Source organism: Anser brachyrhynchus (assembly GCF_964034855.1).
Source record: "Anser brachyrhynchus genome assembly, chromosome: 16".
NCBI classification, from domain to species: Eukaryota; Metazoa; Chordata; class Aves; order Anseriformes; family Anatidae; genus Anser; species Anser brachyrhynchus.
Window position 1 is genome coordinate 5893997 of NC_137734.1, and position 24843 is coordinate 5918839.

The window sequence follows — 24843 nt, forward strand, 5'->3', positions numbered from 1 at the left end:
AAAGGAAAGGAAAGGAAAGGAAAGGAAAGAAAGGAAAGGAAAGGAAAGGAAAGGAAAGGAAAGGAAAGGAAAGGAAAGGAAAGGAAAGGAAAGGAAAGGAAAGGAAAAGGAAAGGAAAGGAAAAGGAAAGGAAAGGAAAGGAAAGGAAAGGAAAGGAAAGGAAAGGAAAGGAAAGGAAAGGAAAAGGAAAGGAAGGAAAGGAAAGGAAAGGAAAGGAAAGGAAAGGAAAGGAAAAGGAAAGGAAAGGAAAGGAAAGGAAAGGAAAGGAAAGAAAGGAAAGGAAGGAAAGGAAAGGAAAGGGAAAGGAAAGGAAAGGAAAGGAAAGGAAAGGAAAGGAAAGGAAAGGAAAGGAAAGGAAAGGAAAGGAAAGGAAAGGAAAGGAAAGGAAAGGAAAGGAAAGGAAAGGGTTTCTAGTATAGCTTGTCACTGCCTTTCTTGGCACTTGTGATGACAGCCACAGTCAAATTCAAGAGAGTGACTGGCAGTTAAGGTCAGTTATTGTTTGGGGCTGCTATGCTTTAGCCTCACATATGCTTAATGGATAGCAGATCGTCAGGGCTACCCAGAACTCAGTGTTTGGCTCTCATATGGCTACAATCTCTTCTTACACATCACTCAATTCTTTACTGTTTCTAAAACAATGCATTATTTTTCCTTTTCTTTTCCTGGTACTTCATAGTTAATCAGTATGGAGTTTAAACAGGGATTTTTATATGTATAAAAAGCAGAGCTCCTTAACACCTTTATAAATCATCCATACTTCAGTCAGGGGTTATTACCAGATGGGTATCTGTCGAGGCCTGTCTGAAGAGACTTTCTGTGACTTTGATGTATTTTTCCTATGCTGCTAACAAATGGGTCACAGCCCAGTTATGCGATTATACAACATGTTTACAACTTCTGCCATACTGAAGATGCACAGAATATTGCTTGGCAAGAGCCAGGACATGCATCTTGCGTGGTATGAGAAGTCCTGCCTTGCTCCCTTCCATCCTTCTACATACACGAGGAATCTCACACAATTTCCTTGCTGTCATATTTGAGAATGGAAGGGCTGATTCTCACAGACAGAAAGTCTCTCAATCTTTAATACGCTTTCAAGCTCAGCTACAAAAAAAGGATTGAAATTGTACTGCATAAAGGCTTCTGTGTTATGAAGTATCATCATCCAAACACTTTAAGTAGTATTCTATAACATAGTCTACCATAAGTTCAATTTTTACTCAATCACTTGAAATGCACTTAGGAAAATTGCTTCTTTTGCTGTTTTCACAACAGCTCTGGAAGTCAGCCTCTGGTTTAATGATAACTGCTTTAATCACAGTTTGGCTTGTTTCATTTTGACAGCATTGATGTAACAAATTATTTATTTTCTGTATGTTAAATATACTATCATTGCAGCTACCGGAATTTTGTTACTGGTGCACTAAATGCAAACGACAAGGTTTGCATCTCATTAAGGTAATTTGTGTGTGCATAATTTTCAGTAAACACAGTGAATGAAATCACGTATCTTTTCCACCAAAAGTGTCATCTGAAACTATTTGGGCTTCTTTTAGTAACGGGATTTATTTTTCAAACCCCACTAAATATAGCAAAACATGTTTTTTCTCAAGCCGCAGAGCCAGACTGGAAAACGAATACAGCATCCTCAAGCAGGACTTGCATTAAAAAATATTGTTACCCCATTAGGCTGTACAACCCCCCTTCGTTTGCCATGAATTGCTGCATTTGAAGCCAAGTGCAGATTCTGCAGGGTGTGCAAGGAGTAAAGGACATTTGCTCCTACACCATGAGCAAGGGGATGGGGGAATTCTGTCCCTAATTTGTTCTGATCCTGCTGCCTCATTAGGGCAGTCTGTAAAAGATGGGAAATGTTTACCATGTCACTGAATGTGAACTTTCTGCATGGAGCTGTTAACACAGTAAATAGCTCAGGAGGAGGGAGGGAGACAGCTGGAGTACATTGTGTTTCATAAAGACTATACCGGGGCCTTGAATCTTCGTTTAACCCATCACTGAGGTGACAAATATCCACCGCTTTGCTGCTGGGTGATGCTGCTGCTGCTTGCCTGTTAATTTATCTGTTTTCAGGCTGTCTAGACATTGTTTGGGTCAAAAAGTGCTGTCTCTCCCCTGCCGTGGGATTTGCCTGCTCAGCTCTTGCTGCAGGCTGCTGTGCCAAACGGGCTTTACAGAAGAATGCTCCCTCTGTCTGGATGGCTTATTAAACAGGACTCCAAATATATGGAGGGGTTTTCAATCAGGCTAAGGCTTCCTACAGATAAAGTTTATTTTAACCTCTTCTGTCTAAAAATACACTGTCAGGGATAAATAATTCAAATAGTTTGTGGTGGTTTTTTTTTTCCCCTTGTGATTAAAAGTCTGCCTAAAAGTGTCCTTGAAATGTTCTCTTAGGAGATTCACGCATGTTTTGGATGGTCCAACCCCAGACTAAACTAAGTGCCAACCTGGGGCCCATGCTGTGCCTCCCACCGATGTGGTACCATGACCGGAACAATGGAGACATGGGCACTTATCAGAAGCCTTTCATGTTGCTGCCAAATAAATGTTAGGAAATACTTTTAAAATGGTGCTTCAGGTTAAGTAAAACTGCTAACGCATACCTTGACCATATATTTCATGGCAGTACCTGTAAAGATGTTGCCCTTTGGGGGACTCAGATGTGAGGATGTTTTCTATGTGAAAAGGTCATCCAGCTGCCTCGACCAAGTTGTTGTCATGAGATTTTCAGTTTGGTTCAGCAGGAGATAACGAGGAGTTCCAGAAAAGCTGGACTCCTTTTCAGTATAAAATAACATTGTATTGCATTGAGTCTTCAATAGCAGTATTGATTTCCTAATGTACCTGCTGTGGTGTTAGACTGTAAGAATAATGATCAGTCTGGGACTTGTTGAAATTCCTCTTTCACACACAATCCCCTTTTTGGGACAGAAAATTGGGTTTTGGATTAACTGTTTTTCTTTGCAAGGGCTACAGAAACTACGGAAAACATCTGTATATCTTAGAAGAATTAAGTCTCCCAGTCTGGAGCATGCTACATGCACTGCGTGGTAGGAGCTGTAGTTTCTATGTTTCGTGTTCCCATTTCATTGCATCAGTCAGCCTGACCTCATCTTCCAAGATTTATAAATGCCTCATGCCGTACGTAACTCTCCACTTCTTACTGCCTCAACACAGAGCGTAGGAGAGTTAGCCCAACTAAGGGAGCTACAATGAAAACTGGCATAAGCATTTGTGTCAGGGTCCACAGCATCATTCTTACGTGCACGTGTTGCTGTCTGTTCAACAGAAATACTCAAGTTTTTCTTTTTTGTGTGTGTGTTTTTTTTGTTGTTGTTTGTTTTGTTTTTGCTTTAACTCCATATTTATACATAAATATTTTTGATAATTGAAAAATTCAAGGAAAGGAAATCCACCCAGCCTCACTGGTAAAAAACTGCTTCTAACCCTCCCTCCTGGTTCACCAGTCAGCATGTTGTTATCTGTAGGTGGGCTATGCCTGCCCTCCGCAGAGCGCCGGAGGACCAGCTCTGAGCTGGCAAAATTCTGTCATAGGCCCACAAAGGGAAAGCTCTTGGTGAAGATGAATTCTCAGGACTTTCAGCTCAGGCCTGGAGGACAGGTCTCAGTTTTCTTACATCTGTTAACTATACCTGGTTATTTACTGAATAGCACTGAAAGCAATTCTTCAGCGGCCATTTTCTTCCAGGAAGAAAATGGCCATCTCATGACCCTAACCCAGGCACCCACCCACATGAGGTAGGCCTCATACAGACGCTGTTGAGTTCACCAAGGCCCTGCTTGAACCCTGGCTTTTGGCCACCTGGCTGTCAGATGGCCAGAGTTCAGGCAAGCGTGCCCAGACAACAGCCATTAACCCTTCAGGCCAAGCTCTGAGAACTTTTTGCTCTATGCTCTTGTGCTCTGCTGGGTCAGCAGAGATTAGTGCCCTTACACCAGCTTGCTAGCAAGGCTACTGCGTAGAGCATGGAAGCAGCATATGTTCAGATGAACAGAAATTCCTGACAGTGGCTGCCCAGATCGGCGTTAAGTAACTCCGACTGTGTTTCTCAGGCTTCACATCGTTCCTCACAAAGCAAGGACTACAGAGAATCATTGTTTAAACATTTCTCCCGCCTCCCCATTGGAATTTAAAACAAAATGTCATGGAAATATAAGCTTTGTTACAGCTTGCTATTACAAAGCCTAAATTTTAGGCCAAGTTAGATCTGAAAGAGTTTCTTTATTAGTACTTTTCCATTACTAACTCTATTTTTTCATAGAATTTGCATAGGTGTCCTGAAATAGCTACAATCAATGTAGTAATTCTAATGAGAGCACTTTCCAAAATACAAACTGAATAGAGAGGTACTTTGTCTGATTTGCTTGTGGACCTACAGCTACTAGCTTTTCCACTATCCTTTTTATTCTGAATGAGTAGGTTCAAAGAAGAAAACTACCCAAGCTTCTCATGTGACTCCTGAGCTGGAGACAGTGACTGAGTGGTGTCTCCCACTGAGGCAGGGAATAAAGTGAGGTTTAAGGAGCGGAACCTGTGGGAAGTGGGAGGGATGCTAAAAATAAAAATTAAAGGTCCTAGTATGTTTTCAACCCACATAAACTGCTAACCTTCTACTGTAGCACTTACAAGTCTCCTGCTAGAGGCATCTCCCAGAATCCTATTCCCAGCTGTATTACAAATCCCATCCTTCTCTTCGCCTTTGCTATTCAGGCTCAAATATGCACCTGGTGTTGTCTGACACTGCGGAGGGTGCCACAGCTCACGTTAACAGGGGAGCCATGTGGGTGGGCCACTGTGGGCTTACTTTCCTGTCAGATATATCCCAGCCTCAGGTCTGTCAGGGACCTTCAGGGTGGGTTTGGGACAGCCGCACTCTGCATGAGGAGTGGGCCAGCAGTCAGATAAGGAGAGGAGGTGGAAGATGGATTCAGCTGTTTGGTGTGCCAGGGACTTCCCATGTGACTCTCAACCAGACACTTTGTCCTCTGGTGCTTCAGTTCTCTGTGTCTAAACCTGGGCAAACGATGATTTTGTACTTCCCTGTGGTGCCATTAGGGGACATTAGGAACTGTAGCATGTCCCACGTTCCATGGGAGAGATGAATGAGCTGGTTTGTACGCAGACCTAGCAGCCAGAAGAGCAGGTACTCCTTTTTGTGCACGTCTACACCGGAGATTTGAGAGATGGGCAACATGTTTGTGCAGGTCTCTAGGGCTGAGGTGGATTTGGAGCCTGTAGCTCCTAGTGGGTTACAAGCAATAAAGCATAAGGTCGTGCTTATAAAGAATAAGAGCAAGTGTCTGCCTGTGATGCCATGGACAATTCAGGAGTGGGGACAGGCAACATTCCCTAATTCACTCAGCCCCACAAGGCGGCTGTCACTTGGATGCCAATGTCAGAACTGGACAGAGTTAGATGTGGGCTCATCACTCCTTGCTTTAGGTGCATTTAAACATGTACAGGATATTTCTGATAGGTCTATGGGGCAGTTTTTGGTTTGATAGCAAATTGCATTGCTTTTTAAGAAGCAAGTATCTGTTGATGGCACCCACGAAGTTATTCTTTCCTTATCTCGGCACTCAGAGGCAGTATTTTTTAGATCTGTAGAGACTGCTGATCCGAACTCAGCAGGTGATTTTGTTTGATTCATCTTGTGCTGTTTTGTCTGCTCAGGTTCCCTATAGCTTGCTGTCTAGCGAGTGCCCATAGGCAGTTTACTCAGTGTATGGGCAGGTAGTCTTGTTGCCAAACAGCCGTCATGGACAAAACATCTTTCATCTCTGTCAGCCTTATTTTGAATTGGTAACCCTCGTGAAAAGAAAGCTGGCCTCTCGTTCCTTGGCATCTCAAAACAGTGCCATGGTGGCATTTACACCTGAGGGGACACAGTGTGTTAACAATTGCATCAGAACCTGATGAAAGTTTGGGAAAGGGGAAATACACAGTAAGAAATGCTTGATTCTCTATTCCCCATTTGAAGTTGACAAAACAAAAAGCCTGTACAGACACACAAAGATTTCAGGGCACTGGTAAAAGCCGCACACCCATTCAAATTTTGCCATATTCCCTTTTGGTATTCTACTGGTCTGTCATAGATTGCAACAGGCATCCATTTTGTAATTTTTATTTAGTTCCTTTTTCACTTTTGGAGATGCTCTTTGTTATGCCTGGATACAGACTGAAGTGAAACGCAAATGCAAGTAGTTTATACCATTGGGGTATTTTCCTGGCTGTGCCCTTATTGCAGTGCGTGTCTTTGGTCTCATATAAACACTCGTTGGCTTGTAACCCCCTGCGATGGCTGAATAAGAAACTGGAGCTCAGAGTTGCTGTTGTTCTTAGCTGCTGATCGTTTTGTTCCTTTGTTTATTCCATCTGAAATTGGTTTATCGTTCAGCCCACTTCTGTTCCTGTTGGATTTTTTGCTCCATAAACTGTATGTCTCCCTGGCTAAAAAGTCAACAGTTGCTGCACTTTCATTTCCTCCTGTGACAGTGAATCATAACCAGGCAAGGGCTGCAAGACCAAAAAACAAAAGGAGAGAGAAGTAATGCAGTGGATCAGCTTCTCCAGGATGTGTGAACTCTGCAGGGTGCCATTTACAAATGCAGTCCATGAGCTGAGCCTGAAATAGTTTCCTTTGCAGTTGTGGAAGCAAACGGCCCCTTGAAGGTTTGCTTGGTGATTCCAGCCAGATGAACTCAAGCTTTCCAAAGAGAACAGCCTCACAGCAGTGCCTGGGAGGTTCAAGTGCTTCTTGAACCTTTTTGTACTCAGCTACAGCAGCAGCAGATGAGCTTGATGGCTTTGGAGGACCTTCCAGTCCTACATCCATGGCCTCTGAACATTTAGAAGGATGTTCAGACATGCAGCAGACTATCAGCCCTAGGCTGGGACTGTGAACGCATGTGCTCAGTGTGGGTTTTTTGAATCCCTCTATTCTACATCAGCTTCTACACTGAACGAATCTATATGGCCTTATTAGCACCTTCTCTAAAGAGCAACTTTTGGAGGGACAAAACTGCCAAAGCAATGGGTTTTGTGGGGCATTATCACTTCCTTTTTAACATAGGGTGTAGCTGTTTGCTACTTATTTTGAGAAATTGCTTCGTCATGCCAGCAGTGTAGCGCTGTTGTGGAATATCATGCCAAGTTTGGATTATAGAGAAGAGGGAATGACAGAATACATGTTCAAACCAACAAACATATATATGTGTGCATGAGTTTATTTAACTTTAAAGACTAATATTTGCATGGAAAATATGAATGAAAGAAGAGTTATTTCTATTTTCATCGAAATATTCTTGAGAAAAAAAAAATATCAGCTTTATAGGTAGGAAGAACCTAAATTGTATTTCACTGAGAAAAAAATCTGCTTTTTTCTTGCTACCAGTGGAATTTTCCTTAAAAAAAAAAAAAAGAAAGAAAAAAGAGAGAGAGAGAGACCTGGCGTAGTTTTCAAAACAAATGGGTGTTCATCTGAGAGTATGACATCTTATACAAAGGCAGCCCAAGAAAGTATTAAATCACTGAATTGCACACTGGTGTGGTGAATTGCTCAACTGAACACACTGATAAAAATGCCAAACAAAATGTTCCTCATTATTTTCCAAGGACAGTAGATATCGTTCCTGGGTTTTCACTTCCCTCCAATGCAAAAAGGAAGCAGTGTAACTGTACTGCAGGTCACTCTGAGGTGAGTTTCGGTCCAGAAAAAAATTATGCTGAGGGACCATCAGTTCCACACAGTGGACCTTCAGGAGATGCCTCTTTACTTGAACTTGCAGTTTTTCTGAATTTTCTACTTTAAGTTTGTCACGTGGCACAAGTACTTCCTAAATGAAGGTATCAAGAACTTGGTGGATGTTTGGGAAAAGATGTTTTGCAATGTATTGAGTTTTGCTCATATTTGAACCCTTTCTTGTCCTCTGTGGCTTGGTCCAATGCCTTTTGGTGTTCATGGAAAACTCCAGTTGAACTGGATGAGTTTTGCAGGCCTGGTTCTGTAACATGACAAGTTTCTTCCACTCATGCTAGAAAGAATGGAAAGTGCTAATCAAACTGCAGGAGGTGGGTGACCTCTGCCCGAGCCAGGTCCCCGGGTTCTGCCCTTGGATACTGAAAGACAAGGTAGAAGAGAAAAGCCAGTTCCCCTGCAATGGCAGAGTTCGGACATGAAACAGTTCTTAAATTCATGTAGGCTTCTGAAAAAGTGACATCTTTCTTTCTCTATGAATCACACATGGGATTTGCATCTTGTGTCACACACACACTGAATAGTGGAAAGAATATGACTCAGTTTTATTCTTTTTATGAATTGAACGCTAAAGCAAGATGTTTTGCATTGTTTTGGCAAGGAGTCTCAGTTCTCCCTTGTATCTCCTCCAGCACCTACCCACTCGGAGGCACACACACGTACTACCCCTCACCATGCCCCCTCCACACTCCTTTCCTTTGGACCTTCTACTGGAAGTTGTTTACTGCTAACTATTCCCTACAGTGACAAGTCACTGCTGTTATTACTGTATAGTTATTATTATTTTTGTGCCAGTCACTCATCTGGACAGGAAAGCTTTAAGAACCTTAATTACTTTGTGGCCAGACATGGAGCTATATTTCTAAAAGTAGCTTTTCTTTTTTGGATGAAGTTCATTTCCTACAGTGTCTGGTTTTATGAGTTTGCTAAAAGCTTTCAGGTTCTCAGGAACCCCTGCACTTTCTTCTCAGAAACACACATCATAAAAAAATAAATATATATAGAATATTGGAAATTTGGAACAAGTAAATAGTCTTCAGCTCCTTTTAATCATATACATGGCGTCATTTGCATTTTCACATGCCTACTCTGCTTTCACTTCTGGGCTAAATACCTTTCTAAAATGAATTTTGTGATTATTGTATGCTATAGTTCAGGATCCTTTCAGCTGAAATGTCCTATTGAAAATATCACTGTTATTCTTGAAATGTAGTTTCTGGCACTAGCCACCAACTATGTTAATTTTTATATTTTTTAAGAGTGCAGCAGAACTGGCAGAGAGGTAATGCGTAATTCCCTCGAAGCTATGTCCCCATTGATTTGATTTTTCCTTGACAGCTTATCCATCATGCTATATGCTTATTTAGACAAATAAATAAGAGGGCTGTTATCTGCCAGCCTGGCCTGAGGGCTTTTAGCAACACCAGAAAGTCTGCCGGCTTTCCTTTCAACATTCAACAAGACGATTAGGGAACCACATTATGGTAAAGGTGGATACTGCATGTTAGGAGTGGGAAGAGAAGAGCAGGTCTGAAACTTGTGAACCTGTGAGAAGTCCGGGTGTGATTGCACAGTACTATACATCTGACAGGCAGCAAAAAGAGCCTCTGAGCTGGGATCAGAGAGGTGGCTTAAGAACAACTTGAGCCTAATTCTGTGCGGTGTATGGAGCATTTCTGGGATTTACTGCTCATGCTGGGGGATAGATTTTGATAAAACATTATGCTCTGAAGAAAACAGATTTGGGTCAACTGCAACATTTTATGAATTCACGTTCAACTTAACAAGTTGTTTCATTCTTAAAATTTAAGCAAGTCAAAATGTTCCCTTTCAACATTTCACATGAAACACTACACCTTTCAGAAATGTACCTGGTTTTGTTTTTTTAAATGCTTACAAGTGAAATGATACTTCTTATTTCAAACTAAGTGACATATTTTACTCATCCTAAATGATTCGTTTCATACTTCACATTTTCATTTCGTTAAACCAAACAGGAAAAAAAAAGAGAGAGAGAGAGAAATTTCTTTTTGAATCTCCCCTAAAAGAATTTTCCACAGTTTTCTAGGGCAGTTTTGCAAATAACTCTTCCCCTTCACGAGAAACTCTTCAGTGCATTCACAGAAGCTTCCATTCCTCCACTTGGTCTCCAAGGGAAATCTCCTCTCTCTCTTTCAGTGAGATTCAGGTTTTATTTCAGAGAGAATAAACCAGTCCTGGCTGCTGGTATCTTGAGGGCAGACTGAGAGCTGGAATGAACCTGCTCAGGCTTTATGCCCTTCAGTTAAGTGACTTACTGTCTGAACATGGACAGGCTTAGTACTTCTCACAGTCAGATAAGCTAGGGATGAAATCACAAGCAGGATTTTCCACAAAATCTAGATTTTGCACAGTCTATCCTGAAGGTTTTCATAATGTGGGCAGAAAATCATCTCTAAGGCACAGCCCTAATATCTATGCGGAATCATGCATCTTTACCCAGGCTATCAAAAAAATTTAAAAAAAGAATCCAAGTTGAAATAAAACATGGAGCTGTGTCTATATGGGTGTTTGGAGAAGATCTGATCTCATCTGGCCTAATGAAGCTTTGCCACCAACTTCATAAGGCTCAGATAAATAAAATACTAACTTTCCAAGGATGACTTCACTTCTTTCTAATCTGGGTTGGAAAGCTGGAAAAACCTGCCTTATAAAAGTGAATGGTCTCATCAAAATGAAGATCTCCCCTAGTTCAAAGACCTAAAGGAGAAACAAATTATATCTTTCCTTAGCTTTTTTTAATAAATCCATTTCATTATGGAGAGCTTAAAGTGACAGCTTTTAAAAATCACTTTTCATTCTTTGCCTGTTCTCTCTTTCAACAACACAATCACACCCCAATTAACTAACTGTACTGCTTACAATAAAGACTAATGATCCTCCACTGGCCCCCACCTCCATTAGCAGCTTCAGAATCCCACCAGACTCCCAATTAACACATTGATTTTCTTAAAAGGAAAATAGTGATCTTTGGCTGTCCATTCCACCAGCTGTGTGTTCCATCACCCGGTCTCCAGCAAACCCATTGATTTCCTTAAAATAAAACCAGCAAACGTACATTAATTCCCCTCCCCTAACTGCGGGGTCCCACTCCGATTCCTCTTCTTGCCAGAGTTCACTGGGACATTTTATCTAAGGAGCTTAAAGACTAATATGCCTCGTTTCTCTCCTGCTGACCCACTGGTTCATCAAACTGATTGCAACTGACTGCAAGTGTGGGACTGAAGGGGAACGCTCAGCGAGGATGTTAGCTGCGTGCTGCCAGTTCCAGCTTGGTGCAGCATCCAGATAAACTGGGGAAAGAAAAGGGTCACGGAAGCCTGTATGTTAAGGTTGTGTCCCCTACAATCACACTCTCATAATTAGACTTTGTAATGAGGGAGCCCTCATTATCGGAAGCTTTACAAGGAGTCTGCAAATGTTATTCTTGAGGATGGCTGGAGGTCAGGAGGGAGCACATCCACAATGCTGACTTGCCCCGAGGCCCAGCAGACGAGCAGCAGTCTTACAAGCCCAAGGGGAACTCTGTAAAGGGATTCCTTGTGAGAGAAAACAGTCGAAGCTGGATGTCCAGGAAGCTTCCCGTTAGAGAGTACTTATCATGCTGTGCAATACACTGCAGATAGAGGTTATAAATAATTAGGAATGAGTGACCCAATTCGGATAATAGCACCTGCCTGCCTGTAAGCTTTTTCAAGCACTCTTCTGCCTGGGCTGTACAGTGTTAGAAACTTCTTCGGGATGTGTATGAAGCAATAGCACAGACAGCTTTTTCAATAAACTAAACCTGGCATCTTTCGAGGTTTCATCGCAACATACAGACTTCGCAGACAGAAAATAACAACTTCTGCTGGCCACCTAAGTACCTGTTTTTCACAGGCAGACTACAGCGACTGAAGCTTGCTCCCCAATAGCTAACACCAGTACCCACAAGACTCCTGTAGTAAAAAGTGCAATAAAAACCACTGTGAAATAATAACCAAGTGATAAAATTACAAGTAGGAACACATAAAAAAAAATCACATGCGCTGCAGGAACAATGATAAAAGCCTGCCTCTCAACCTGTCTAATCTCACACGCAAACCACACCCTTGGGTATTGCCAACCAGCTGAAAGCAAGAGTGGGAGCAGAGTAAGTGAAACCACATGAATGTGTGATGTGCAGCAAACATTCAGGATCCATATTATAGCCTTTTTCCTTTGGTGCTTAGACTAGATTTCTTAGGAAGGTTTCCTCCCTGTCTGGATTTGAGAACCAGCAGTCAGTGGGCATATACAGACATCTCAGGTTATTCCACAAAGTAGCCGTGCCATACTACAGAGGATGGCATATACTGATGGCTGCATTGTGCCAGGTTACTTGTGCAGGAGTATAATTCTTTTGCTAATACTCTGATCCTTAAGAAAAGTTAGTCCATGCTTTCTTGTCGTGTCCTTCAGGAGACATCAGCTTCTGTGAAGGGGAGAGAAAGGGGAGCATAGGAAGGGCCTATTGAACAGGTACAAGGAACAGATAAAATAGTGATAGACACAAAGCATGTCCTATGGATTTTATTGTAAAATACATTTTCCTCTTGCTTTTGTTACTGATTGACCAGTCAGAAATCAAAGATTTGTTAATTTTCAAGCAAACTGGAGTCAGTATCAGCACTCTGGTTTACATCCCCTGTGTCAGTATAACAGGTTAAGGCACAAACCATCCGGCAGTGGTATCTTACTCTTAATGAAGGCAGCAAGAGGTTTGCTAATGTGTTAGAAAGAGTCAAGATTTCACTAGCCTTGTAATCGAGTCTTCCTGAATGCAAATTTCTTTCTCTACAAGGTGATTTGAATACTACTCACCTTCAGTTTTTGTGGAGAGAGCACACGTGGGCAGGCCAAATCATATGTGGTTATTGAGTTCAAAACCAACACTTGCATCAGTTTTGCTTCTGTGGGTTTGGTGTGTTTTTTCTCTTCTCCTAGCATTTACTGGACTTCAAATGCAAACAGTACCGATAGGGCCAGGCTGCATTTATCTTTTCAATTAGAGAGATCATTCTACATACTAAACGAGATTAACATGCTGCAACTTGAAAAGCTACGTAGCTTTTAGGTTCACTACTGGATGCCAGCATACCTACTACTAGAGATTTGGAGATAACGACAGGGCATTAGACACTCTCTAAATTGCAGCGATTATTTTCAATGAGAATAAAATGAAGATAATGCTGAAAATAGCACTGCACTTTTAAAAGAATTATTACAGGGCCTAAAACCTGGGTACGTATATGTATTTTAGCAATATGCAAACCGAATGCTAAGCAAAGGCTGCATTTGTCATCAGTGCAGCTGAACCCTAAAACAATCACCCATGGCGTGCACATTTTGAAAGTCACCATTTTAAGCAATTAGTGGGAGGGGTAGGTTCCCTACCACACTGAACCAAAAGCAGCCTTCTCGTGCTTGGTGGGTGAAAGCACAGCTTCTGCTTTCTGTGCTCTTCTGTACACCCTCATCTAAAGCCTACTTATTTATTAAAATGCCAGCTCCAATTATGACGGCCCAGCCTACCCCCAAGGTTGCCAGTATACCTGGATTTGTGTCTGTTTCTTCTCACTCTTTTTCCGCCTCTTTAACATGAGAAAATTATTGCCAAATGATTAGCATTTGCAGTAAGAAAATAGCTGGGTTAAACGATTCAAGTTTTAATTCTGTTCTAAAACATGTGATCATTTGCAGAGCTTAAAGAGAATTACAAACACTAATTGAGTCTGACAGTGTGCATTTGATGGCAGAAAAGGAATATTAAAGCCATTTCACTCATAGGTAAACAAAAGTAGGTAAAAGTAATATAATTTCCCTGAGCTCACACAGAAAATCTATTATGAGGGTGAGCTGAAAACTCAACATTTCAGATTGTCTAGTATCATGTCCTATGTAAGAGAAAAGTGCTCCAAGAAATTGCAGTCTCTGGTTATTAATTTCGGTACTGTGAGAACTTGGGATCTTGTTTTCAAAATAACATCTGCTAAAATACACACGCTAATAGATACATCTGCATTCACAAGGAATAATGTAGCTCTACATTCGGATTTCCACATGCAAATCTTGAATTAGTCTTCTAACAAGTTCATTATGTGAACGATGTCTAATTTGCACATGCTGTTTTGGCAACTGTCTGTGCAATTTTCAACACGCAGGACTGCATGCCTGCCCTTTGGAAACTGAAGCTCTTTAGCAACCCTTCATGTAAAATTCCCTATTTTTATTTCATTGAATTAGGCTGATCTGAGAACTGTTAGTTCTTTTTATTATTATTATTTGAAGGGAACCAATAGAGACTAGCACAAATGGCATCCTTAAAAATGAGTTGAGTATGATTGACTTTGAAATCACTTTAGTCTTCCAGTTTTAAAGAGGTTTATTCTGATGAACTGACCTGAATGTTAACAGAATTGGAATTTTAATTTGTATTCAGACTGTAAGAATATCATCCACTCAGATGAGACAGTGTTGTTTAATTAGGTCTAGTAGTTAACTCGGCAGAAAGTAAATGTACTGCTAGAGGTTTGGAAGACTGCTACAGGCTCATGGGATTTGCAGGAGTTTGGAGAAGCTTAAAAATAAGAAGTCAGTAGTTTTAGGAATTAGAAATGAGTGCTTAGAAGGTATCGGAAAGGTTCTGCAAACTCTGTAGTCAGCATCTTTTAACTTTCTGCTTCTCATTATTGTAATGACCTTGGAAAGATTTAAAATTTTGAAATCCAGTAAATAAAGTAAATCATATGTATGGAAGGTCCAATTTTTGTGATTCCAAAGAAAGCCCTCAGATATTATGGTAAGTCTGGTATCTACAGTATCTTCTACAGGATTGTTTGTGGTTCATTTATGATGTGAATGACCTATGAAAATTCCCAGTGGTGTATACACCACAGACAGCAGCCATTAATAGCAGTAGAAGGATATTTTCTTTACATTACAGCTTGAATGTTTGCCGTTTTTGCTATAGCTGACAGAATAAATTATATATGCTCTTTCAGATTACCATGCCCAAATAGTTTAATATATTATTGAGACTTTGCTTCTGCTTTTTTTGTTTCTGTTTCTGTTTTTGTTGGGGAGGGGGGCATTTGTTTTAATTGAAAGAAACGCTGCAAATTACAGACTGACATATTTTGATGAAATGACAAGGCAAGCAGAAAGCCATACATACTTGAGAGCTGACAAAATGAGATAGAAAAAGGGAACTATTCTTTAAAGTTATAAATGTGAAAATTGATTCAAGAACACTAGCTGTTTTCAATTTTTTATTACCACATATTTTAAGGACTCCCATGTTCTTACAAACTGGAGTTTATGTTCTGATATGAAAATATAATTAACACTTAAATTGACACTTTATTTCCTGCGGAGTGGAATTTTTTCAGCTCTCAAATGCAAGCAATTTATGAAAAACCATGGTGACAGTAAAACATCCAAACATCTTAAATTGGGGGGTCCTCCTACAGGAGTCACTGGCATGGGTGAGTAATTTTATTTGCCTGTGTGGCTCACTTTGGGCCTGTCTGCACCTGAAGGAGCAGGAATAGTTTGTCAGATGGGGCTGGCTGCAAGGCTGAGTGCCCGTGCTCCGGGGACTGCCAGAGAAAGGGTTTGCATGTCACCCTGCAGCAAGGCATCTGCAGATACTTTTAAAGTATCAACACGATAGGAGCTTTGGGGACAAGGCTGAGGAGTGGTTGTGAGCAGGCTGACATTTTTGCACATTTAGGTTGCACGGATTTCCAAACACTGTGGGAAGCCAGAGTACTTGGTAGTGCATTTGGTTGTCCGCTGGACTTCCATGTCACATCAGAAGGTATTTGGAAATAGTCATATTTTCAAATTCCCTGTTCGTTTTTATTCCCTGCGTACATGCATATTCCCTGTGGTTTGCTTCAATGGCTGGCTTGTACGGAAGTCTGTGCGGCAGCAGATATTTGCTAGAGCAAAGGCCCTTTCTCAAACTGCCTGAAGTAAATGGAAAGACTCCCTGTAGCAAAGCAGCACACACACAGAAAAAACAACAACTCCAAACACAGCTGTCATTGTTATTACAGTAATGTTGAGACGCTCGGCTAGCTGGAGTCACAAATGAGATGCATTGCTATAAACCACACAGCAAACACCCTGCACAGCCATACCTGACTTCTCCACATACAGCGTCCACAGGGAGGGCAGGGGCCTGGGCACAGCCCATTTATTTGTTGTAACTCTAATTTTCCAAAGCCAACACAAAATGTCTCCTGAAGCGTGAGAAAGGTCTGGAACAGAAAAGGTGGTCTTGCTGTTGCTGGGAAAGAAAACTGTAGAATCAGTGGGTATGCATTTCTTTGTCATTACATTCTACTGTCACAGGCTTCTTCGTCACAATCCATGAACACAGTGCTAAAACAAATTACGTGGTGGGGCTTTAAACTCAGTCTTGTGTGCTTGTACAGTATCTTCATCTTAATACCTCGACTTAGGTAGTAGTGAAATGATGTGCTCTTTTCATCAAGGTAGAACAAAACCTTATGTTACTCAATAGAGCAAAGAAAGAAATGAGAGGTCAAGGCTCGCTTGTGGTAACAAACCTCTACCACCTCAATACAGATGACAGATGTTTCAGCTGAAAAGGATGAGCAAGATGACCCAGGATGGATTGCATCCCATAGATTCAGAAGAATGAAATTAACTGATAACACTTCACATAACCAACGCATGTGCCGCCCTGGAATGGGGCTGATCTGTGGTCTTCCTCTCCATAGGTTTCAACAGCTTGCTATTAAATCCCTCCCTCCTTTACCAGTAATGACAATTACCTCATCAGCATTTATGAGATATTCTGGCTTTACAATACTGGAAAGTCAGTACAAACGAATAGGTAGCTGGTAGCACACGGAAAGTCCAGCTAAGCGCTGAGCTGTGGAAACACTGGGCAAAGTTACCAGAAATATTCCCTTCAGGGTACACTGTGCATCCTTACTCCTCTGGGAAGATGGGGAGGTGTAATATGACTGTTTTTTCTTTGTTTAAAGCAACTCAAGCAGAGACACTTTTTCAACAAAATGTCACAAAGCAGGAGACCTACATGGTTGACAGTCCCCTCTCTAGGTTTTATCAGCCATTATTCTGAGAAGAAATGACTGTTCTCCTTGCCTGTGTTGGTAAGCAGGGTGAGAAGATGCAGCAGTGCATTGGTCAGGAGCAGTACACAGCACACTAGGTCCAGTTTTGGAAACCTTCAAAAAAGTAGAGACAAAATCCTAGGGAAGGGACAAAAGGAAATATCTGAAATGTAGATACCATCAGTGAGAAGAAAAGATTGAAAGAACTGGACTGGTTTAGTCTAGGGAAGAAGAGAATAAGGAAGGGCATGACAGCAGCCTGGTACTGTGGAGTAGGTTGATTTAAAGAGGACGATGGTTAGTTATTTCCCTTTTCTACTGGAGGCAGGATATCAGCTTAAAAAGAAATCAGCTTAATTTGCAGGAAAGGAAATAAAAAATAGATTGGATATTAGGAAAAGTTTTCTGCTTATTAGGAGACGTAGGGAGTGGAACAGACTCTCTAGGTTAGTTTTAGATCTCACTCTCTAAAAGGTTTTTAAGATGGTGTTACTCACACAGAGAAGGCAGAAGTTTGCCAGGGTTAATCCCTTTGTACAGCACAAGGAGGGGAGGTGCAGAGTTTCCTTTAGTTCATCTTCATGCCCTTATCACACCAAGCGGAGGCAGTTAGGCCTAGGGAAGGTGCCGTTCCATTGCTATTCAAACAGGCCGCTGACCTGGGCCAGTCTCACTGAAACTGTTTTACTTTAGACAAAAGTGGGAGGTGACAGGAGAAGTTCCATTTCTGGAACGAATTATTTCAGTTTAATTTTCTTTATATAAATAGTAAATCAGATCTTTTGTACTTCTTTCAAAAGTCTGCATCAAAACACACATTTTGATTTTATTGAAATAAAATTTAAAAACTGAGCAGAAATTATATTTACTCCATAGTTTTCAGGGAGTTTCACGATTTCAGATTCCTGTTTGGAAACAAAGCAAACTTCAGCAGCGCTAAGCCGTCTGTATCTTGGAGCAGCTCTCCTCTCCGCAGCACTTGTGTGATCTTTGGCCTCTGGCAACTGGCAGGGTTCCTCGGGGTGCCCAGGGGAAGTACGGGAAACTGAACTGCTCGGAGCTTCCAGAGATCTGTGGGCTGGCCGGGGCTTTGTGTGCCGCTGCCTTGACCTCAGCATCACCAGTGCCGGCGTCTCCAGGGGACCCGCGGAAGACGTCTGCGAACATCTTCTGCACTTTCTGTTTCCTCCCTGGTTTGACTCAAGCTTTAATCGCCCCTGTAGGTTTTACAAGACTCTTTATTTCATTTAAGACGAGTGAAAAGAAAGGGATGGGAATCTCAGAGGATTCTGTGACTGAATCATGGCTGAAGTTCAAAGCAGCTACTTAGTGCACCCGTGGCCAGGCAGCTTCGGGGACTGCAGCTGCTCTCCTGCAAATCCTGCAGCCTGGGACCTTGGCGTGCGAAGGGCTATGTGTTCCTGAGCTGGTGGTTCTAGCAGCTTCCTCCTGAGCAAGCCCAGACTGGAGAGGTTCATTTAAGACATCATCAGCCATCTCCTCATGAAGTAATCAGCTAAAGAAATAAGACTGGGCAGATGAAAACCTAGGAAGGTAATAGAAGCTGGGGGAATGGAAGTTGGTGCCTGAAACAATTAAGAGTTCAGAGGTGAGTCAGAGAAAAAACAACTGCTTTTTATTAAAAATTCATTTCAATTTCATGGGCAGGCTGGAGAAGTAATTCCAGCACAGTCTGACTTCAGAGAAATGCCTCCCAGATAGCAGGATACAGAATAGCTAAACAGCACCGAGAAGACGCAAGGCAGAAGTGTTATCATCAGGGCAAACTTCTCCCAGCTAGACGTGCTCCGGCTGAAGAACACTAGAGGATTGAAGTGAAATGTCCTTGGTGCAGGGAAATTTACAGGCTCTTCTGCTAAGGCTCCTTTCACCAAACTCTCCAAAACCCTATCAAGTCTGACATCTCCGGAACCAATGATGCACCGGGTTGAAGCATTACATCACCGGCACCCGGCTCCATTGGCTGGTCCTGCCCTGAGGACAAGACATTCCTTCTTGCACCTTTTCAAAGATGCTGCTTCTCAGGAATTAACTCTTTGAAGGGTGTCACCCAGGGACAAACCTAAATTGTTAACTGAGGTATATACACGTATTTAATACAAGAGGTTTTGCCGGGGAGCTTTAATCTCCAAAGGAGCAGCCGTGTCTCATCAGACTATTTTTCAGCCTTCCCTGCAGAAAAATGAACTATGTATTTTCTTTTCTCCAAGAAGAAAAAAAATAAAGCTGTCAGGGATATTATAAAAAGCAGAATGGACTGAATACAGAGTACTATGCAACCTCAGAAAATAAGGAATTTCTCGGGGAAAGAGAAGGGCTGCTGCAGCATAAGGAAAAATTCCTCTAACTGGTTAATTAGATTAATCAGTGGCTCTGAAAAAAAGATGCTGCAGATGCAGGTTAGCTCTGCCTTGCTTGAATTTGTATCGCTCTATTTCAGTTTGCATCCAAAAATAGCTGATAGATTTAGATTGTGTTGCAGGAAAAAGAGTGGGGTACATCTGTGTGTCTATATTTTGTGTGTGTGTTCATTCCCCTTTCCGAGTTTCCAGTGTGACTAGTGTGAGAAATCAGTTTCATAAGATTACTGCCCAAAATCAGCTGATGAAACCCATTGCATTCTAAGTAATTCGGTTATATAACTTTTCCAAAAAAAAAAAAAATCCCGGGGGGGGGGGTGGGGAACACAGAAAGATGCAAGGAAGTTTCTGGAAGATCATTTCTTGCCTAACTTTTCTTTCTTTCTTTCTTTTTTTTTTTTTTTCCTGAAGAAATGTTGTTCCAGGGAGTGTCTGACTAGTTCTGCAGCTTGGCAAAAAAGCCAGACGTTACCTCATAGCTGCGGCCAGACAGCCCATTTCTATGCCAGGCAACCACTGCAGAAGCACACAGCACAGGGCCCTGCTTGATTAGCACTTCTGCTGTTTCAAGAGTCCTGGAGTGTTTTGTTCAAGGTGGGCTGCTGAGTGGGGACTCGGTGTGCTTTTGTGCAAATGAGCTTGCAGGCAGGGGGAGGCATATGGGGTGTGGGGGAAACTGGGGGAAGGGAGGCGAAGGGACACAATAGGGGAAGGCTGCATTAATATTCTGCATTCACGTTATCTTTGGGAAACAGGATCCGTTTGATCTGACCTGGTCAAAAAAAAAAAAAAAATACACCACGAAGTACCCAATCCTAAAGGTCAGAGTAAAAGAGAAAGATGGGGAAACAAAGAGCTATAATGACAGAGCAGGTCAAACTGAATTAAATGTTTAATTGTTTCCCTTGTGCCTCATCAAATAGCTTTCTTTAAAGCAAGAGGGATCTTTTCTTCCTGCAAAAAAATTACCAATTCATCAGTGAGTTGGAAGGTGACGAGTGTTTGTAAACATTACAGTCAATATAATTTTCTCATCGTCTCTCTCATTGTTGATTTACCTTGTTTAACTGTGTCATTTACCCAGCAAAACTGTGTCTGTATGGCATATAATATAGATGATGGGGTCCCTCTACAGAACTACAGCCTCCCAGCATTGCTCTGAACCCGATCCTGCCATTTAGCTGATGTTCTTTTCAGCCGAAGTACCGCTTGCACAAGAAGAGGGCAAATAGCAGGGCGCCAGTGGGCAGAGATGCTCTGCCCTGCGCCACCGCACCTCCTCCCGGCAGTGTCCTAGGGTGACTTCTTCCAGCCGCTGAGACTTGGTTCAGCACTCTGGAATGAGGACAGGCTGTGCAATGAGCTGGGAAAGGAGCTGGTGTGTCCGCATAACAGCCCAAGTTCCTGTACTTGTGTCGCAGATAGCTGTGGGGATGCTGTAAGGCACTGGTGCTTCGTGACCGTTCCTGACGTATCGTCTCTGTTCTCGTAAATAATGGTAAAAACTTTTGTTTAGGAGAGAAAAAGCACATTTGAATAATTCTATTTTATTGAGTGACCAGATAACTCCTAATAAACTCACCTTTCTTTTCGGAGAATACTGCAGGATTGTCAGAAAATTTGATCTCACAAAAGAGCATGGGTTTGGGTTATCTTTAGTAGCCAATTTTCCAGATGAGAAAAGTTATGGATAAAGTGGTAAAATTCATTCACCTTGGTCACATACAAAGTCAGTGGGAGGACCAAACCCTTAACAGCTCTTGACTCCAAGTCTTATATTTGACCCCAATGCAACACGTGCGTCCATGGGAGGAATGAATCAGACCTTGTCCAGGAAAACTCCTGAAACTTCTTCCAAACCTTTTTTAAAAATTTTTGGGCTTACAAGGAAAAACAGGTTCCTAGATTTTTAGGAACTTCAGCTGTAGCGGGTGTCAGTTTGGAAGAGGAGTGGGAGGGACTAAAATGTTATGTTAATAGTCTCAGGCTAAAAAAAAAAGCGGGATCCGTCTGACTCAGTACAGACCAAGTCCAACTGCTGTATTGTAAGGCCCAACAAGATGTGTCAACACCAGGGTTTGGGAAACCACAATGGGAGCTCTTCCAAGATTAGAAGAAGATATGTACTCCGGATGTTCCCAGCTCCACTCACGCGGGCTAAGAGGCTGGTGATTCCAGTGCTCTCTCCAGGTGCAGCACTGGAGTGCAGTTGCTCCGACCAGGTCCTTCGGCTCTGGGTGTCACGGAGGTCTGGAGGTCTGTTTTCGGGAGGTACCACCTCGGCCGTGTGCTTGCTGGAAGCATCACCAGCTCGCTGGGCCAGCGTGGAAGGCGATGGCGATTCCACCGCTACCAGCAGCTCTCCTACCATTGCGCAGTCAGAAGTGGGCCTGGGGTGCATTTGTAGGCAGCCTGTTGGGGTCAGGTGTGGCATGGCTTGCAAAGCCAGTGCCGCTCGTAGCTGGGGAACTGAACAGCCGGGAAACTAGAGTGGTCGATGCTCTGCCTTTGGACTTCTCAGGGATTTCCCAGGGCTCTACATTACTTGCTCCGAGACCACTGCTTGGCTCAAAACCATTTGGCAGCCCGGTTGGATGTATGTAGCATGACTGTGATATTTGTGGGAGTAACGCACATAGTGCTAACAAACATAAAGCTTTCCTGTGGTGCAGAATCCAGCTGATGCCCTGGGTGCCAGGGAGCAACGTGAGGCTCTGTGGAGAACCTGGTCACAGGGCTGCAGCATGACTGTGAAAAAGGAAAAGAAGGAAATTGCTCTTCTCTTCCTTTTTGGCTAATAAGGAGTTGGAGCAGTGAGCAGGGTGGATTGCTGGGTGCTGTGAACTGTGCTGGCTGTGTCCCTCTGCATCCCTCCCAAACTCTTGTCCAGATCACTAATAGAAATATGTTTTAAATCCCATTTTACAGTCACCATAGGACCAAATCATTTCAGGGCCAGATTTCTTTTTTAGCATATTTAAGTTTAGTATAGAGTAAATTTGCTCAAACTTTGGCCTGGTGCTTAAAAACACACTAGTAACCGTTGGCACATGGGAGTGAATCCTAAGCCACTCCTCTGACTTTTTCCTCAGTGTAAGATTTGCAGTTTTTTACAGTTTCTCATGTCAATGATGGCAAAAGAATGTGGGCATCCCATCTTCCAGGGATGTTCTGAGTGTGATTTGGGAGGCTCTAGACTTTGAGTTGTCCATGAACTCCTCATCTGGCTACTCTAAAAAATGTTGCTCAGGCCACCGTGTGTGGTGCTCATGGCAGGCTAGATGTGCAGGAGCATTGCACAGCTCATGCTGCATCTGTGCTCCTGCATCATCACGCAGATGGATGATAGGGGACGAGAAGGCATTTGGTGTCACCTCCCCATGGGGCACATGGTTAGGGAGTATGGTGAGGGAGAGCTCAGGGCTTTGCCCAAAGCTGTGTCTGCCTCTGTAAAGCTACAAGTACCAGGAACAGCTGCAGAGTCCTGGCTGAGCAGAACCTCCCGAGGTACCAGTCACTCTCCCACTGTAGCAGAAACATATGCTAACAAAATGCAGTTGGAGGAATTCGAGGCATTGCAGGTCAAGGTATGCAGCACAGACCTCAAGGACAATTTCAGCCCCAAGCACTAGGTTCGTCTTACACTCCTGTTTGCAGCCAGCCCACACCACAACACAGGCAGAAGGATGGTTTCTTGCAGTGGGAGTGGGAAAGGCTAGTTAAATATATTTATGGGATACAGTAGAAGAGACATTAAAAAGTAGAAATCCTTGACTCTAACCAGATCCTCCCTCCCAGACAAATTGGAAGCAGTTGGGGAACCGGAGACTTGCTGGAAGATGGACAGAAATGAGAACCAGCCCTGCTTACCCCAACCAGGAACATCAAAGCCATCAGTCCCAGATGCGGTCGGGAAGAGGTTATATTTGTACAGGGAATGGAAGGAGGGGGGTGCTTATTGCTGCCTCGCGCTGCGGATGCTAGAAATTTAGCTGTACGCGTAGGCATTACCCATTGGGAAATAGGTATGGATGCAACTGCTGTTTCCTTAGAAGATAACAGAGGTATTAACATTAAAGAGTAGAGATTGTTTAGATTGTTTGGGGAGGAAGAGAAAGGAATGAGAGAAGAGAGAGCTATTTGAGAAGAAAAAGGATTTATTAGCCTTTGAAAGTGGGGATCTGAGAGAGGCTGGAATGGGCCTGCTATGTCATTACGGGCTGCAGTTGGAGATGTTTCAGAGAGTAAACTAGTAATAGAAATATTTTATAGGCCACCTGACCAGAAAGAACAACTGGACTGTGAAATGACTGTGCAAATAAAACAGGCATGTAAAAAGGAAAGAGTGGTAGGAATTGAAGATTTTAACTACCCAGGCATAGACTGGAATACATTAAGGGAAGGAAAGTAAGGCTGGAGGTATGTTTGCGGATCAGACACAGGCCTGCTTTCTAATTCAGTCTGAGCATCAACTGCATGGCTTGGGTATTACAAAGGGACTGCATGAGGCCATGCACAATAGGGCAGAGCCCTGGGGAGGCAGTTTTGACAGGCTCTGAGGGAAAAGATTTTTACAGTGGATTGTGAGGCAGAAGATAAAGAAATAAAAGAAAAAATAGTGGGTTTTGTCTGACTGGCCTTAGAGCTTGAATTTCAAACATTTGGGATTTACTGGGCTCAGAGTTCCTCAGAAGCAGTCAATGGTGTGTCTGCAAGCATCAACTCATGACCTACTAATTAACAAAACCGTGCAGCGGCCCAGCTTCACCCCAGGTGAAGCTCTGGCTGCCGTTACCTAGGCCTGGGGAAGGAGGGCCTGTAATGAAGTCCTGGCCTCACTGTCACAAGTGGTAAAAGTCAGACTTGATTTAACAAGGCCAAGATTTCATTACTGGTGCTCGTGCTCTCATTGGGTAGGATGATGATGATGGGAAGTGGAAGTGCAAAGATGAGGGGTTAGTGAGATTCCAGCAGGAAGAAGGTCTGGGGGTTTTGTTGCCTGCTGTGTAGGTCTCAGAGTCATCGAAGAGTGGGAGGCCCGTGGTTAAAGGTATGATTTCAGATCACTAAGAACACAGTTTGAAGGCATTTGAGCCTGCTTCTCTGAGAGCACAACTGAGAGGGTTTGGCAGAGGCTTGTTCACCGACAGTGGTGTGGGTGGCCTTGTTCCAAGTTGTTACGGTCCTAGAGATGCAGCCACCTCTCTGTGTAAAAACAAGCAATGAGTCTGGAGCCAGGTGAACCAGAGGGCTGGTGCCTGCAGTCCGAGCTGCTGAGGGGTCTTGGTCCTTGCTGTAAAAAATCTGAAATATCTTTGTAGAGACAGAAGTGCCTCCAAAACTTCACTACCGCAAACCATGTGACCTGCTTGTGTTTTTAAACTTAGAATTGAAATACTCTGAAAGTGTATGGGTATACTTCTTGTTAATTTGGAGCTTCTTGCTGTCATATTTCTTTTCTCTGATTGAGTCAAAGGTACTATAAGCAGC

At 42.7% G+C, this 24843-nt stretch overlaps 1 protein-coding gene across 2 annotated transcripts in view; it reads left to right on the forward strand.

Moving 5' to 3' along the window:
- ANKRD60 (ankyrin repeat domain 60) overlaps positions 1 to 24843 on the forward strand; it is a 299161-nt gene that overhangs the window by 229784 nt on the left and 44534 nt on the right. Inside the window, exons 1-2 of one of the 2 annotated variants that reach the window (XR_013940057.1) lie at positions 16847 to 19392; positions 19765 to 19947. The exons of the other annotated variant lie outside the window; for it this stretch is intronic. The gene's annotated coding sequence lies outside the window, so the exon portion shown is untranslated. Of the gene's footprint in view, positions 1 to 16846; positions 19393 to 19764; positions 19948 to 24843 lie in introns of those variants that run through there. 2 annotated transcript variants of the gene reach the window in all.